Raw genomic sequence first — 18640 nt, 5'->3', positions numbered from 1 at the left:
TACCTGTTGACTCTTTTGGAGTACTGCTCTCAGGTCAGCCAGAGTACCTGTGGTTTCCCTTAGCTTCCTTCTGTCCAAATGCTCATACCACAGAAATCTTATAACTTAATGGTTTGCCTCCACCTGCTTTTATTATACGGTTCTTGGGCATACCTTGTTACCTAGTTTTGTCATAAATGTTATCCAAGCTTTTGGATTTTGCTATCCTGGTTGATTTGCCTGTTGTATGTAAGAGATTTAGAGACATTTAAAAACTTGGCATTTTAGCGTATATAATTCAAGCAACACAGGAAAATATAAAGTAAAATGTGAAAGGTTCCCTTTTTCTTTTCTCCATGGGAGACCAGTGCTCCTCCCCAGAAATAACCACTGTAAGCAGTTTGACATCATTCTTTTTTGAACTTTCTCTATATATTTGTGCAAACACACAGACATGCAAACATACAGATATGCAAACACATAGATACACACATTGTCCTTATTCCTATTACATGCTAGGTACTATTCTAGTGGTGGGATTTAGCAATGAACAAAAGAGATGGAAGTTTTTTGCTCTTTTAGAGTTTGTATAATGTAAAATTCTGATAGTAATTAATCAAGTAAAAATATACAATTTGATAAAGTAATATGTATTATAAAAGAAAATAGGAAATAGGGAGAGGAAATATGGGGGTAGATAATATTACTACAATTTTAAATAGGATGCCCACTGAAAAGTGCTCATCTCACTAAAAAGACGAGCTGAATGATTTGACAAAGACCTTACCTTGCCATGAAGGTAGACCATGGGAATTTCTGATGAAATGCATTTTAGGCAGAAGCAACAGGTAGTCCACAAGGTCAGAGGTACATGAATGGCTAGAGTGTTTAATGAACAGCAAAAGGAAGGCAGTGTCGCTGACATAAAGTGAGTAGAGAAAGAAAGGAATCAAAGACCTAACGGGCACAATTGCGTAAGAACTTTGACTTTGTGTGAGATGAGAGTTAGAGAAGAATCACAATTGTATGTAATGTTGCAATTTGTTTTTTTGTTAACTTAATAATATATTTTACAGGGAAAAATTAATAGTAACTGGTACATAGTAAGTGATCCAAAAATATTTGTTGAATGACCGAACAATCTTTCTAATTCAGAACATAGCATTAAATCATATTTTTAAATGGCCTCATGGTTTCTCCAAATATGGATGAAAAATGTTTAATTTAACAATTTTTTAAATTGGAAAGACTTTTTTTTTTCTTTCCTGTTTAACTTTGCCCAAAACCAAGGGCCTGTATATACAAAAGCTTGTTTCTGGCCTCCTCATTTTGTTGCAGTTATCTCTTTGTTTATCTCTGTATCAGTATTACACTATCCTAAAGAGCTGGAACTTTATAGTACATCTTGAAATCCAGGAGAACAATTATTTTACCTCATTTTCTTTAGGGAGTTCTTCACTATTCTAGGCCGTTTGACTTCCTAAATATATTTTAGAATTAGCTTATCAAGTTCACTCACACACAAAACAAATAGGTGAGGATTTTGAATGGTACTGTATGTAAATTACAAATCAATTTGGAGAATATTAACATCTCTATAGTATTAAGACATTCAGTTCACGAACGTGGTATATTGTTCTATTTAGTTTGGTCTTGCATATTTTTTGTTGGAGTTATTCTTTGGTTTGGCGTATTTTATATGACATAAATGCTTTTAATTAATATTCAATAATATTTGAGTAGATTTTTAACTCTTATTAATTCTAACAACATATGTACATTCTTTTGAAATTTGTATGTACCACAGTCATGTAACCTGTAAATAATGGTAGTGGTTGTTTTGGTCACTCTGCACTGCTAATAAACTTCCGCTTCGATATTAAATGGAAGTGGTGATAGCAAGCATTGTTGGTGTGTTCCTGATTACAAAGGAAAATCTTTCAATGTTTACTGTTAAGCGTAACGTTTTCTGTAGGTTTTTAGCTATATGTTAATGATACTCTTTTCTATTTCTATTTTTTTCCTAAATGAATGGTTCTACATTTTATTAACTACATTTTCTGAATCTATTTAGGAGATCATATATTTTCTTTTTAATTTTTAAAGTACTGAGTCTTAAATGTTTACTTTGTAACAACTTATTTTACTAAATTCTTGTTATTTTGATTTGTTTGTATGTGTGTGTGCTAATGCTCTGGGATTGTATTAATTATTGTATTATTCACCTGAAAAAAAAAAACTGCATAACAAAGTTTAATTAGAGAGCTTTATTATCAATATAGAAGATACTATCTTTTCCCCACCATTAATGAGAATGCTTATAATTTTTAACTTTGGAAAGTATGATGCTTATCTAAGCTTGGATCTATTCTGAGTGTACTAAAATTTTCCAGGAGGAATGGATGTTGAATGTAATCCAGTATGACTTTTCTGAGTTGGCATCTATCAAAGTGATCATGCAATGTCTTCTTTACAACTAATCTGCCATGGCCTCAATGTTACAAATGTACTTCAATTATGTTTAAAAATTTCCCTTTAATTTCATAAAAATTCAGGGCCATTTATCTTGTTCTGGTCTTAAACTTTTTTGAACAAATTCCAAATTTTTCCACTATTATACATCAATTTAGGCCAACACTTGCTAAGAAAGTTAAAATATGACTGATCTCATCATTCGTCTCCCCAGTGTTCACCATTTCTAAAGATGTTGTTTGCATTTATGAATTTACAGGTACACATGGCAGTACAAAACATTAATTTATTTCTTCATCAGCAGTTTAAAGACATGAGGATAATAATAATAGTAGGAGTATAATACTAATCATGATTTATGGAGACTCTACCATTCATTCATTCATTGAACATTGATCCAACAAATATTTACTGATCACATTTTATGTGCTGGAGTAAAAAGCTTTAGGGTGATAGCATGTACTCACTTCTCGTGAAGATATCAGTTTTAAATTTTGTGAATCATAAATTTTAAGTTTTGATGAACTCACCCTCACAAAATCTCAACTTTGCCCATACCTTATTCTTACATTACCCAACAGTTAGGATGTAAGAAGGCTGAAGATGAAGGGTGAGACTTTATTGTCAGCCCATGGTTTGGGGGCAGACTTTCACTCAAATCCATCTCTTATGTCTCAGGTGTCAGACTTAATGGGTTAGACAAAACACTGCTGTTAACTATGACTGGACTTGGGATTGGGACTCTGAGTGTAGTATGTTTCAGGCCTCTGTAAGGATCTAATTTATCCAGGTAATAGCTCCCTGATTTATTTTGTTTAATGGCAGCATTAGCAGGATTATGCTTTGGATTATCCTTATATTACAGGAATAAAGCAGCAGCTGGGAGGATTTTAGCTCTTAAGTTTCCTAAGGGAAGCCTCCAAGCAGTCTTGATAAACACTTTTAACCCTCCCTTGCTAGGCACTATTCTGTGTGTTGGGAGGTGAAGAAGAGAAACCAGATTTCTGCCCTCAGGAAATATGTATCCCTTGGCAGGTACTACACTAAATGCTTCATGTTAATCTTTTCATCCTTAGAGAAGAGCAGTCAGATTATTTCAGCAATAGATAAGAAAATGACCAGGAGAAGTTAAATGCATACCAAAGGTGACATCACCTAAGAAGTAGTAACTGAAGAATTCTACTCATGTTTATCTGATTCCTTAGTATCTGCTCTCACTGTGGATTTTAAAAAGCAAACAATAATTCAATTTTGTCTTTCAGAGAAAAATAAGCCAATAACTTGTGGAATTCTCAGGTGGAACAAAGGTACTAAGACAATGATCCTTTGGTTTTTACATGGAAATAACTCTTAAAATAAAAGTGACGTATTTCTAGCTGCCAAGGAACATAGTCTAAAGGGACCTATAATAAGTGTAAAATTTCTTAAGCCTTAGGTCCTGTCTTAAAAAATGTGTACACATTGTATTCTACTTCATCATATATGTACTTTTTATATAAACTAAATATTTTAATTGCTTATCATCAGAAACAGTTGCCTCTAACAGGTTTCCTAGCACTGTGTGTGTGAATGGGCAATTGAGTCTATCAGTCTCAGAAAACTGAGTTGAATCCAGAGCTCTGATCTTCTGGGTCAGATTCAGCATCTAGGCAGATTATTTTTTCTCAAATTAAATATAATGTTTTTAAATTCACATTTATGTTGATATGTGACTACAAATGGCAAACATTTTTCGCTGCCTTATAAGCGACATCAGACTAAGCCTTGAGGAGAGATGACTATGACGCCATTGCCAGTTGTACGAAAGTTCTTAGGCAACACCTGATGGAGATTTCTACAAGAACATATTTCGATTTACAGTTTAAATTGTTCATATATTTGGCAATTGGATAGAATAACTGTTTCAATGGTCAGTCTCTTTAACAGTCACAGGAAAATATTTCTCAGAAGGCTTCTGTGAAGGAATTTGCATGAGAATGTTCTTTATGTTACCACTGATACTGTAAGTTTATAATATAAAAATACAGGAAGAGTTGCAATTGACTCACCCATCATGAACAAATTTCTTCATCTAAATCTCAAACTTCATTTCATTGCAGTATTCTGGCATGTGCAAGAAACACATTACTTTGTTTTTTGTATTGAAGTTACTGACTGAGTGTCCAGCTTTACAAGTCACTCTTAATCATTCAAAGGGAACAGTGAATTAATACAATTTTGTCACAGTTTCTTTTATTGCATAAAGAAAAATAGTAGTTCGGCACTGAATTTGTAATCTCTGAAATATAGGACCAGTGCTTTCTCTTACTTAAGCTTATGAAGTATGCTATCAGATAATTCCTATTTTACTACAAATTTATACTGCACTAAATATTCAAACACATATTTTTTTAAGCAAAAAACTTTACTATTCCTAAATGAGCTCAGTGACAATCATTGCCAATGTATTCTAGGTACTTGATAAAATGATTCATTTCTATGTACTTTTATTATTAAAAATTCAAAATTGCACACATGGAAAAAAGCACATGATCATTTTGATTGCACATTTATGCAATGTGTATGTACACATTTGACTCTAAACTTTAAAGTTTATGTTCTAATCCTTTAAACAAAATAAGATACTAAAAAGGATATGTCATGTTAATCCTTGGGGCTTTGATAGCATGGCATACCAATTTGAGAAACCTAGCTATAAGCCTGTAGATGTTTTTCTTATGATGGTCTTTCGACTAATCTGAAGACACTAAAGTTAAAGAACATTTATATTTATCTGACAGTCAGGACATTAAGAGTTCCATATGCAGAACTTTTTTCCATATGATTTGGCATAGTTGTATCCTGGGAAGAGCACTCATTATGCAAGGAATAAATCTTGTTCTAATCTGTACTCACTAGGTCTACCCATGATCTCAAGAAAGCCATCGTTGAACAATTTCGGGAGATTCAACTGTTGCATCTATAAAATGTAGTTGATGACTCATGCCAGTCATCTCAAGAAAGTCATTGTTGAATGACTTCAGGAGAATCAATTGCTGTATCTATAAAACATAATTGATTACTAAACCATGCTATTTCCCAGGATCATTGATAGGATCAAATAAGATAAAATAGGAGAAGTCTTTGGAAATGAAATAGTATTATGCAAATATTATTTCAGAAAATGTACTACAAATAAGTAAAGAAATAAATGCATGTGAGTCTAAAAGGTAGGAAAGTATGCAAAGAGGGATACAAGAGAAAATGAATGTACAAATTTATTGCTCAAAGGAAACTGGCTTGCGGTGCTCTCTTGAACTCCTACAAGAGAGGTATTAGGTAAGGATTAGAACAAACAGCAGCTTTAGCGTTTATTTTCTTATTTTCTTTCTTCTTCTCCATCCCCTTTCTCCTGCTTTACAGTTTAGATATTGGCTTAAATACTTTAACAAACTTAAAGGTCTTTGTTGTTTTCCAAGTTGAGGTTTCAAGTCTTCAGAATTTATGCTACAAGTTCAGCTAGTCTTACGTAAATGTAAGGCACCAAGCTGCATTCAAACAAGAGTTTCAGGCTCTGTGGACTTGACTGGGAGTGGATAATTCTTTTAACTTTTTAGATAGATGCCTTATAAAATTGACCAAATCAGAACAAACTGAATCAAGGAACCAGGGAAGGGTTGATGGGTTAGTCTTACTATGAATAAAGTGATATGCCATTGAAATGATATTCCAGTTTTCAATTCCCACTCCCAAAGCCATTTATTTTATTAATGATATTAAAAGGAAGTTGTATGGAAAGCAAAAAAATAAATCTTAACATGCAACAGTAAAGAAAAATCAATAGTGATAAATGGGGCTATAGTTAAGGTTATAAAAATCTGTAAAATGTGAAAAATCTGTTTTAAAATAGTAAACAATTATAGCCTAATTGCTTGTTAAATCACTGGTATATAGTGATTGTATGCAATGCGTAGGGTTAGAAATACCAGCGGGGATTAACAGATACACAGCGCTGTTGTGCATAAAATGGCTGCTGGGAAACAGCGCCATCTGGACTATTCATCTTTTTTCACTAATGATTTTTGGTACTCTTGGTGGGTACATTAAACTTTGCAAATGCTTTTAACCTTTAGACTGATAGTCTCCTGAAGAGTTTACAATCTTTTTTCAAAGCTTAATAGCTAAGGTGTGTCCTGACTTGGAATTTAGGCAATTTAGGCAAATTCTCAGTTTAATTTATATAATTCAAAAACAGCATTTCCCCTACTGCAGAAATTTAGAACAGCAACCACACTATCAAACATCGTAATGACTGTGACGGGGCCATGCAACTTAGGAAGTACAGATATTATAAGTAGTTATATCTGCAGTTAAAAATAGTTTATAAAGTTAATTTAGTTCAGGTTTGTTATTATAACTAAAAATAATGGGAGACTTTCAGAATGAGAGGAGAAATTCTACTTGTTTTAATTTACATTTTCCTTTGAATCTGCTTTCTTATTTAGGAAAAGCTGGACTTCTTGATTGTTATTTTCTCTTGGTTCTGTGTTCCCATCTCCCCTTGGTAGTGTTTATTTCTGTAGGTATCAATTGTTAAGCTAAGACAAAGGAAAACATTGGCTCTTATTTGTGGAGTTATAACCACAGTTTGCATTGTAGTAAAAAAAGATAAAATTTAATGATAAAATTACACAAGGATTTGCATTTCCATCCCATGTGCTATTTCTCAGTTTTGAAGAGAAACAAGATACAAAATCATTGAACTATGTTTTAAGACATTTGTGCATAAAGAGTCTTGTCTCACACCCTAGCCATGAGAAATAAATAAGGAATGAGGGGAACAAAGAATTTCTGGAATTGAGTCTGCAAACCTTCAGTGGTGCAGGCACTCTGTCTCCTGTGTCTATGATGTGGAGGCCAGGTGCACTCTCTGGATGCCATCCACATTTCCAATGGTTTCAATGTTGTACTTGTTGGACGGTCACTGTGCCCGTTCTGCCTAATGGCCCCTCCTTCTCTCACAGCTCAAAGTTCACAGAAGTTCTAGGCTATTTTTCTGTGAAGGGGTGACCTATGATAGGAATAAGGCTGGGCAACGAGATCCACTGTGGCTTCGCATGAAGGAACTTGTCCAGTAAGGACAAAGGCAACTAGTTAAGTCCGAGTTTGTCTCTCTCTGGAATTTACACTGGGGAATATTGGGCACTGGGCAGGGAACAATAGAATATGCTAAGCAGAGGTAAACAGTAGAAGGCCTGTGTGTTTCCACTAGAAACTGGCCAGGCCCTATTGGTTTCTGGGATTTGTTAGCTTACAGTTTGACTCCATGTAGAGCCTTCAATCTAAGGCTACCAGACAGGATTATTTTGCTGTCAAAATAGCTCACGAATGCAAACAACTTGTCTTCTAGTTTTGTTTTGGTTTTTGTTTTTTGAAGTGTGGGGTTTTGTTTTGCTTCAAGCTGGCTTCAGTTTTAGCTGAAGAACAGATCATATACTTACTAAATGAGAATTTATATGGCAGGCCAAGTGGAATATCTGAGCATACATGAAAAATGTCCTCTCACTCTCTTGGAGAAGAAAATAGATAGAATGAAAAGTACTATCTGTATGTGGGAGGGGAGGTAGGCAGGGAAGTTTATGCTTAATGACCTCAGTCTGGTCTGTGAAATAAGTTAGGTCTTTATGAGGACAGCTAACCCGAAGTTTGAGAGTGATTGAAATTTCTGAAATAACCCTTTTGGACAGCATTTTAATGGATGGCTGCCTTTGTTGCCTACCAGTGAGCCCTGCAGAGATATTACATGAGAGTATCAATTTGCAGGGGACTGAGTCATGATACTTTCTTGATTCTATTCAACAGCACTCAGCTGTAAGGGGAGTGGAAGAGAGTGAGGGAAACAGAGAGTAGTTGAGGATGATGTGAAAAGCATCTGTGGCCAACAAACCAATTTTACTTTCATTTTCCCTCTAAATACCATTAATTGTACAGAGTTTTTAATGCCACACAGTATGCATCATCCCCTGAAACTCTTAGGATCAGCTCCTGACCTAGAAGAGATATGTCCAGGAGTGAGGTAAAATCTTGGGTTGTTCTTAAATAGAGTACACAGGCAGGAAAAAGCTGTTTATTTCTTTCAAGTCTCAAATAGGGTCAAGAGGGGCAGCCTCTTAGTGCTAATATTGTAGTTAGGACCAGGACACTTAAAGTAGCTGCACATGTTATGTCTCAGATGGCTTGATCTTGGCTCTTGATCCCAATCTGTGAGCCTGATGGAGAAGGGAGAGGGGATTTTCTTGTCTTTTGTCTGTAACTTAGTAGTTGTATCACAATAAACAGTGGCATAAAACGCTTTTAGCCTATCAGAACAAAGAAATAAAAAGAACAAGGAGTTTAAATGTAGAGGGGCTCATATTAAAGGTATATAATATACTCTTATCAATTATCTATCTATGAATTAATGCCACTCATTGAAGCACCAAGACACCAATGATGGATCTATGACAAAACTTTTTTTTTTTTTTTTTTTTTTTTGGTGAACGATGTGCAATGAGGTCTGCATTTAGTCTCAAGTTTTAAAATCCATGTGATGTCAGAGAACACAGCACAAAATGATAATAATATTTACACAAAGTAAACAAGTCTACATTTTTTGTTATTTATTATTATTATTTTATTTTTTATTGCTATTTTAGCACTTATAGCCATATATGAACATATCTGCCTCTTTCACTAGCCTGTGAACTATCTTTTTTTTATTACTATACTTTAAGTTCTAGGGTACATGTGCACAACATGCAGGTTTGTTACATATGTATACATGTGCCATGTTGGTGTGCTGCACCCATTAACTCGTCATTTACATTAGGTATAGCTCCTGATGCTATCCCTCCCCCTCCTCCGACCCCACGACAGGCCCCAGTGTGCAATATTCCCCACCCTGTGTCCAAGTGTTCTCATTGTTCAATTCCCACCTATGAGTGAGAACACGTGGTGTTTGGTTTTCTGTCCTTGTGATAGTTTGCTCAGAATGATGGTTTCCAGCTTCATCCATGTCCCTACGAAGGACATGAACTCATCCTTTTTTATGACTGCATAGTATTCCATGGTGTATCTGTGCCACACTTTCTTAATCCAGTCTATCATTGATGGACATTTGGGTTGATTCCAAGTCTTTGCTATTGTGAATAGTGCTGCAGTAAACATATGTGTGCATGTGTCTTTATAGCAGCATGATTTATAATCTTTTGGTTATATACACAGTAATGGGATGGCTGGGTCAAATGGTATTTCTAGTTCTAGATCCTTGAGGAATCACCACACTGTCTTCCACAATGGTTGAACTAGTTTACAGTTCCACCAACAGTGTAAAAGTGTTGCTATTTCTCCACATCCTCTCCAGCACCTGTTGTTTCCTGACTTTTTAATGATTGCCATTCTAACTGGTGTCAGATGGTATCTCATTGTGGTTTTGGTTTGCATTTCTCTGATGGCCAGTGATGATGAGCATTTTCTCATGTGTCTGTTGGCTGCATAAATGTCTTCTTTTGAGAAGTGTCTGTTCATATCTTTTGCCCACTTTTTGATGGGGTTGTTTGATTTTTTCTTGTAAATTTGTTTAAGTTCTTTGTAGATTCTGGGTATTAGCCCTTTGTCAGATGGGTACACTGCAAACATTTTCTGCCATTCTGTAGGTTGCCTGTAGTTTCTTTTGCTGTGCAGAAGCTCTTTAGTTTAATTAGATCCCATTTGTCAATTTTGGCTTTTGCTGCCATTGCTTTTAGTGTTTTAGACATGAAGCCTTTGCCCATGCCTATGTCCTGAATGGTATTGCCTAGGTTTTCTTCTAGGATTTTTATGGTTTTAGGTCTAACATTTAAGTCTTTTTAATCCATCTTGAATTAATTTTTGTATAAGGCATATGGAAGGGATCCAGTTTCAGCTTTCTACATATGGCAAGCCAGTTTTCCAAGAACCATTTATTAAATAGGGAATTCTTTCCCCATTTCTTGTTTTTGTCAGGTTTGTCAAAGATCAGATGGTTGTAAATGTGTGGTATTATTTTTGAGGGCTCTGTTCTGTTCCATTGGTCTATATCTCTGTTTTGGTACCAGTACCATGCTGTTTTGGTTACTGTAGCCTTGTAGTATAGTTTGAAGTCAGGTAGCATGATGCCTCCAGCTTTGTTCTTTTGGCTTAGGATTGCCTTGGCAATGTGGACTCTTTTTTGGTTCCATATGAACTTTAAAGTATTTTTTCCAATTCTGTGAAGAAAGTCATTGGTAGCTTAATGGGGATGGCAATGAATCTATAAATTACTTTGGGCAGTATGGTCATATTCACGATATTGATTCTTCCTATCCATGAGCATGGAATATTCTTCCATTTGTTTGTGTCCTCTTTTATTTTGCTGAGCAGTGGTTTATAGTTCTCCTTGAAGAGGTCCTTCATATCCCTTGTAAGTTGGATTCCTAGGTATTTTATTCTCTTTGAAGCAATCGTGAATGGGAGTTCACTCATGATTTGGCTCTCTGTTTGTCTCTTATTGGTGTATAAGAATGCTTGTGATTTTTGCACATTGATTTTGTATCCTGAGACTTTGCTGAAGTTGCTTATCAGCTTAAGGAGATTTTGGGCTGAGACAATGGGGTTTTCTAAATATACAATCATGTCATCTGCAAACACGGACAATTTGACTTCCTCTTTTCCTAATTGAATACCCTTTATTTCTTTCTCCTGCCTGATTGCCCTGACCAGAACTTCCAACAGTATGTTGAGTAAGAGTGGTGAGAGAGGGCATCCCTGTCTTGTGCCAGTTTTCAAAGGGAATGCTTCCAGTTTTTGCCCATTCAGTATGATATTGGCTATGGGTTTGTCATAAATAGCTCTTATTATTTTGAGATATATCCCATCAATACCTAATTTATTGAGAGTTTTTAGCATGAAAGGCTGTTGAATTTTGTCAAAGGCCTTTTCTGCATCTATTGAGATAATCATGTGGTTTTTGTCTTTGGTTCTGTTTACATGATGGATTACATTTATTGATTTGCGTATGTTGAACCAGCCTTGCATCCCAGGGATGAAGCCCACTTGATCATGGTGTATAAGCTTTTTGATGTGCTGTTGGATTCAGTTTGCCAGTATTTTATTGAGGATTTGTGCATCAATGTTCATCAGGGATATTGGTCTAAAATTCTCTTTTTTTGTTGTGTCTCTGCCAGGCTTTGGTATCAGGATGATGTTGGCCTCATAAAATGAGTTAGGGAGGATTCCCTCTTTTTCTATCAATTGGAATAGTTTCAGAAGGAATGGTACCAGCTCCTCCTTGTACCTGTGGTAGAATTTGGCTGTGAATCTATCTGGTCCTGGACTTTTTTTGGTTGGTAGGCTATGAATTATTGCCTCAACTTCAGAGCCTGTTATTGGTCTATTCAGGGATTCAACTTCTTCCTGATTTAATCTTGGGAGGGTGTGTGTGTCCAGGAATTTATCCATTTCTTCTAGATTTTCTAGTTTATTTGCATAGAGGTGCTTATGGTATTCTCTGATGGTAGTTTGTATTTCTGTGGGATCGGTGGTGATATCCCCTTTACCATTTTTTAATTGCGTCTATTTGATTCTTCTCTCTTTTCTTCTTTATTAGTCTTGCTAGTGGTCTATCAATTTTGTTGATCTTTTCCAAAACCAGCTCCTGGATTCATTGATTTCTTGAAGGGTTTTTTTTTTGTGTCTTTATCTCCTTCAGTTCTGCTCTGATCTTAGTTATTTCATACCTCCTCCTAGCTTTTGAATATGTTTGCTCTTGCTTCTCTAGTTCTTTTAATTGTGATGTTAGGGTGTCAGTTTTAGATCTTTCCTGCTTTCTCTTGTGGGCATTTAGTGCTATAAATTTCCCGCTACACACTGCTTTAAATGTGTCCCAGAGATTCTGGTATGTTGTGTCTTTGTTCTCATTGGTTTCAAAGAACATCTTTATTTCTGCCTTCATTCTGTTATGTACCCAGTAGTCATTCAGGAGCAGGTTGTTCAGTTTCCATGTAGTTGAGTGGTTTTGAGTGAGTTTCTTAATCCTGAGTTCTAGTTTGATTGCACTGTGGTCTGAGAGACAGTTTGTTATAATTTCTGTTCTTGTACATTTGCTGAGGAGTGCTTTACTTCCCACTATGTGGTCAACTTTGGAATAAGTGTGATGTGGTGCTGAGAAGAATGTATATTCTGTTGATTTGGGGTGGAGAGTTCTGTAGATGTCTATTAGGTCTGCTTGGTGCAGAGCTGAGTTCAATTCCTGGATATCCTTGTTAACTTTCTATCTCCTTGATCTGTCTAATGTTGACAGTGGGGTATTGAAGTCTCCCATTATTATTGTGTGGGAGTCTAAGTCTCTCTGTAGGTCTCTAAGGACTTGCTTTATGAATCTGGGTGCTCCCGTATTGGGTGCATATATATTTAGGTTAGCTCTTCTTGTTGAATTGATCCCTGTTCCATTATGTAATGGCTTTGTCTCTTTTGATCTTTGTTGGTTTAAAGTCTGTTTTATCAGAGACTAGGATTGCAACCCCTGCCTTTTTTTGTTTTCCATTTGCTTGGTAGATCTTCCTCCATCCCTTTATTTTGAGCCTATGTGTGTCTCTGCACGTGAGATGGGTCTCCTGAATACAGCACATTGATGGGTCTTGACTATCCAATTTGTCAGCCTGTGTCTTTTAATTGGCGCATTTAATCCATTTACATTTAAGGTTAATATTGTTATGTGTGAATTTGATCCAGTCATTATGATGTTAGCTGGTTATTTTGCTCGTTAGTTGATGCAGTTTCTTCCTAGCATCGATGGTCTTTACAGTTTGGCATGTTTTTGCAGTGGCTGGTACCAGTTGTTCCTTTCCATGTTTAGTGCTTCCTTCAGGAGCTCTTGTAAGGCAGGCCTGGTGATGACAAAATCTCTCAGCATTTGCTTGTCTGTAAAGTATTTTATTTCTCCTTCACTTATGAAGCTTAGTTTGGCTGGATATGAAATTCTGGGTTGAAAATTCTTTTCTTTAAGAATGTTGAATATTGGCCCCCACTCTCTTCTGGCTTGTAGAGTTTCTGCCAAGAGATTTGCTGTTAGTCTGATGGGCTTCCCTTTGTGTGTAACCTGACCTTTCTCTCTGGCTGCCCTTAAGATTTTTTCCTTCATTTCAACTTTGGTGAATCTGACAGTTATGTGTCTTGGGGTTGCTCTTCTCGAGGAGTATCTTTGTGGTGTTCTCTGCATTTCCTGAATTTGAATGTTGGCCTGCATTGCTAGGTTGGGGAAGTTCTCCTGGATGATATCCTGAAGAGTGTTTTCCGACTTGTTTCCATTCTCCCTGTCACTTTCAGGTACACTAATCAGACGTAGATTTGGTCTTTTCACATAGTCCCATATTTCTTGGAGGATTTGTTCATTTCTTTTTATTCTTTTTTCTCTAAACTTCTCTTCTCGCTTCATTTCATTCATTTGATCTTCAATCACTGATACCCTTTCTTCCAGTTGATCAAATTATCTACGGAAGCTTGTGCATGTGTCACATAGTTCTCGTGCCATGATTTTCAGCTCCACCAGGTCATTTAAGGACTTCTCTACACTGGTTATTCTAGTTAGCCATTCACCTAATCTTTTTTCAAGGTTTTTAGCTTCTTTGTGATGGGTTCGAACATCGTCCCTTAGCTCGGAGAAGTTTGATCGTCTGAAGCCTTCTCTCAACTCGTCAAAGTCATTCTCCATCCAGCTTTGTTCCATTGCTGGCGAGGAGCTGCTTTCCTTTGGAGGAGAAGAGGTGCTCTGCTTTTTAGAATTTTCAGCTTTTCTGCTCTGGTTTCTCCCCATTTTGGTGGTTTTATCTACCTTTGGTCTTTGATGATGGTGACATTCAGATGGGGTTTTGTTGGGGATATCCTTTCTGTTAGTTAGTTTTCCTCCTAACAGTCAGGACCCTCAGCTGCAGGTCTGTTGGAGTTTGCTGGAGGTCCACTCCAGACCCTGTTTGCCTGGATATCAGCTGTGGAGGCTACAGATCAGTGAATATGGCAGATCAGCAAATGTTGTTGTCTGATTGTTCCTCTGGAAGCTTCGTCTCAGAGGGGTACCCGGCCGTGTGAGGTGTCAGTCAGCCCCTACTGGGAGGTGCCTCCCAGTTAGGCTATTCGCGGGTCAGGGACCCACTTGAGGAGGCAGTCTGTCCATTCTCAGATCTCAAACTCCATGCTGGGAGAACCACTACTCTCTTCAAAGCTGTTAGATGGGGACATTTTAAGTCTGCAGAAGTTTCTGCTGCCTTTTGTTCAGAGGTGAACTGCCCCAAGAGGTGGAGTCTACAGATGCAGGCAGGCCTCCTTGAGCTGTGGTGGGCTCCACCCAGTTCGAACTTCCCAGACAGCTGCTTTGTTTACCTACTCAAGCCTCAGCAATGTTGGTTGCCCCTCCCCCAGCCTCACTGCCACCTTGCAATTCCATCTCATACTGCTGTGCTAGCCATGAGCGAGGTTCCGTGGGCATGGGACCCTCTGAGCCAGGCGCAGGATATAATCTCCTGGTGTGCCGTTTGCTAAGACTGTTGGAAAAGCACAGTATTAGGGTGGGAGTGACCTGATTTTCCAGGTGCCATCTGTCACAGCTTCCCTTGGCTAGGAAAGGGAATTCCCTGTCCCCTTGCACTTCCCAGGTGAGGCAATGTCTCACCCTGCTTCGGCTCTTGCTTGGTGAGCCGCACCCACTGTCCTGCACCCACTGACTGACAAGCCCCAGTCAGATGAACCTGGTACCTCAGTTGGAAATGCAGAAATCACCCGTCTGCTGTGTCTCTCATGCTGTAGACTGGAGCTGTTCCTGTTCGGCCATCTTGGAACAAGTCTACATAATTTTTGACCATTATTTGAATCATGGGTATCCTGTTATTTAGAGTTTCATTAAAGTTGTTTTCAATTATCCCAGGCTACTTTCATAAATTCACTCTATTCATTGTTTAAGGCTTTTCAAAAGACATAATGCATAATTTGTTTCAGAAATATATAATGTACAAATGATAGATCTCAGGAAACATTTTCAAATGGTAGTTACAGTTACAATTAATGGAAGCTGCTGGCCTCTCTATAAGAGATTGTTCATAGTGCTAGATGGGATGTGTGATAGAAAAGATCCTCAGTGCTTGATGTATATATGCTGAGCAAGAAACAGAGAGAAATTGAACAGATATGCTATTTGCACATTAAATCATATCTAAAAATAAAGGTATGTAATTGAGACTTTTAGATTAAAAAATATGACTGAGATGGGCTCTTGGAAGTTAGGGGATAGTGAGCCTCATGGGATATTTCTCTGAGAAGAAAAGTAGAGAGAGGCTCATGGCATTGTGGAATGGGCCACAAAAGGAAAAGGAAGGCAGGTACCTTCCAGGAAGTTAGCAGCCAAGTTACCGGTTAGGGGTCTCTCAAGGTTGCAAAGCAGATCTGGAACCAAACACCCAGGGGACTCCTGGTGGTAGCATAGAGATAACAGTTCCAGGAAGGAACTTCTGTTCTCTGCTGATGCTTGAGGTATTCCGGATAAGAGGATTAGTGCCTGAGAAAGGGTGAAGAATATATCTTTGTCAAACTTCAGCCAATGCAGGCTTTGAAAAACTTTGAGAAGACTGTGGTCTGAAATACAAAGCAGCACATTCCTGAGAGTCCACATATGGAAGAGGTGATTTTGAGCAGAGAGAATATTCTCTGGTAAATTATTTAACTTCCCTGGGGTCTCAATTCACTAGTATAAAAATGTAGATAAAAATATTAATACCTCAAAGGATTGTTATGACAATTAAATAGATTACTGTAAGAAAAGCACTTAGAACAGGGCTTGACACACAAGAAGCACTGCATTAAGTTGTAGTTATTATTATATGCTTTTTATATACTTAATATTTGATGTTTAAAGTGTATTTTCTGTTAAATAGGGCTTGTTTCACATTCAGATATTCTTAGAAGTGGGAATATATTCCCTGCTTTACTTGGGAGAAATTGATATATCTCATCAATATATTAATTAAAGGGATAAACAAAACAGTATGTAATTCAGTAATAAATTAAGGACAGCACAAAAGATGGCATGTTCAGGAGAATTATAGAAGAAAAGATTGGGGAGTACTGGAATGATCAGATAAGGTTTCATGGACAAGGTACTAGCTGTCCAGAATATCAAGGGATGGGTGGGATTAAAAGTTAGATCAGAATCTTCCTGTATTCCAGAAATTTTATGATTCCATTGGAGCACTTCTAGTGAGGCTAGTAATGTGAGTTAAACAGATAAAGCAGGAATGAATGTACATGGAGAGAATGGCCTATCCAGAAAAGGATTCATGTGGAATAATGGAGGCAGGGGGCAGGTGGTTGGATAAACCTTGGCAAAGACAATCAGATTATAAGGTCCTAGGAATTGAGAGATAGGAGATGGCACACCAAGGAAAATTATCCAACTGAGAAATGATGTGTCCTGGTTTACATAGTTTGATGCCTTTTAAGGCTTTGATGGAGAACAAGTTCTTTATCCCAAAGTTGAAGAAAGAAGTTTAATTAACAGAACATACCACATAACATTGGTAAGAGGGAAGATTGTCCTGGCAGAGGTACACAGGCAGGATCACAAGGTCTGCCTCACCGCCATGAGGTTCTAGCTTCAGATCTACTTCCCACATTAGTTCATGTCCTCTTGAATGGGAAGGGGAGATGAGTCACCATAGGAAAGATCACTGATATCCAAGTCATGCTCTTTACAGATCTCGGTGTGTCCCATGAAGTAGAGGGATAGGAAGAGATGGAATTCTGGCAGATGAATAAAGCCTATTTACATTTTTCTTTTGGCCAGGACCTGAAAGAACTTTTTTCATCCAAATACATATATGGCTTTGCCTGTTTCAGGAGGGACTAATAGTAAGCTACAGCACTTAATTTATTACTGATCTCAGTTTTTCTCACTCGAATGTCTATTGTCAGAATAAATAAACTATAAAGGCTCTTCTAGCTGTAATATTTTGTGATTCTCTCACATTGCCTCTTTTCTTTTCTTCTTCTTTTTTTTTAGAGGGAGTCTCGCTGTGTAGCCCAGGCTGGAGTGCAGTGGCCAGATCTCAGCTCACTGCAAGCTCCGCCCCCTGGGTTCATGCCATTCTCCTGCCTCAGCCTCCCGAGTAGCTGGACTACAGGGGCCCGCCACCTCGCCCGGCTAGTTTTTGTTTTTGTTTTTGTTTTTTTGTATTTCTTAGTAGAGACGGGTTTTCACCGTGTTAGCCAGGATGGTGTCCATCTCCTGACCTCATGATCCGCCCATCTAGGCCTCCCAAAGTGCTGGGATTACAGGCTTGAGCCACCGCACCCGGCCACATTGAGTTTTTTCAACAAGGGCAGCGTACACATTCAAGTTCATGAAACAGAAATCCCTGAGCCAAGAGTAATTCCCCAGGCATCTAAGACAACCCCATGAAGCCACCATTGGAATGGGAATCAATTTCTTGCTGTATATTCTGGAAGAATGAGAGAAAAAGTAAAACCTGGACAAGGTTTTATTATAATCATGATTTTCTTTAAAGCATACATTCCACTTGAAAGAATATAATCTGTTTGTAAATTTCTAGTGGAAAATATTAGAACAATTAAAAATTAGACTCAAGGCCACAATTAAGAGGTTACAGGAAAGAAAGAATGCAGCTTTTCTCTACTGTTTGCAGGAAAATAATAACTGCTAACATTTATTGAGCACCTAAAATTTGCCAGGAATTATATATCCATTTAAAAATAAAAATTCAAAAGGATCTTATAAAGCATACTGCCCTTCTGACCAGATTTGGGGTCTAATTGATATTCATCATATTCTGCCCAGATTCTTACCTTGATATACATTAGTGTTTTGCTAGACTTGTTTAATAAAAAATAGATTAAAAGTAGAACAGAGTCACAGGTCTTTGACAAAATATCCCAATATGTATATTGTCTTATAGATGAAAGTAGTGAGTACATATCTCATCATAAATCTCTTTTTCCAAATTGTTTTTCTGGACATATTTCAAGTAGAACAACCAATTTATTTATGTCAGAGGATCTTGCTCTTTTTAATGACCTCTTATTGAGCAATCTGTTCGATGAAGAGGCTGGTTAGCAAACAATGACATGCTGCAGAAACACTGACTAAGGCCTTGTGCTAGACATTCACATTGCT

General features: G+C 37.3%; 1 protein-coding gene across 1 annotated transcript in view; it reads right to left on the bottom strand.

Annotated features, from left to right (window-relative positions):
- Positions 1 to 18640, bottom strand: part of PIK3C2G (phosphatidylinositol-4-phosphate 3-kinase catalytic subunit type 2 gamma) — a 383353-nt gene that overhangs the window by 94240 nt on the left and 270473 nt on the right.

This window comes from Chlorocebus sabaeus, chromosome 11 (genome assembly GCF_047675955.1).
Source record: "Chlorocebus sabaeus isolate Y175 chromosome 11, mChlSab1.0.hap1, whole genome shotgun sequence".
Classification (NCBI taxonomy): domain Eukaryota; kingdom Metazoa; phylum Chordata; class Mammalia; order Primates; family Cercopithecidae; genus Chlorocebus; species Chlorocebus sabaeus.
The sequence above is the reverse complement of the archived record's forward strand: the minus strand, read 5'-3'. Positions and strand labels throughout refer to the sequence as shown.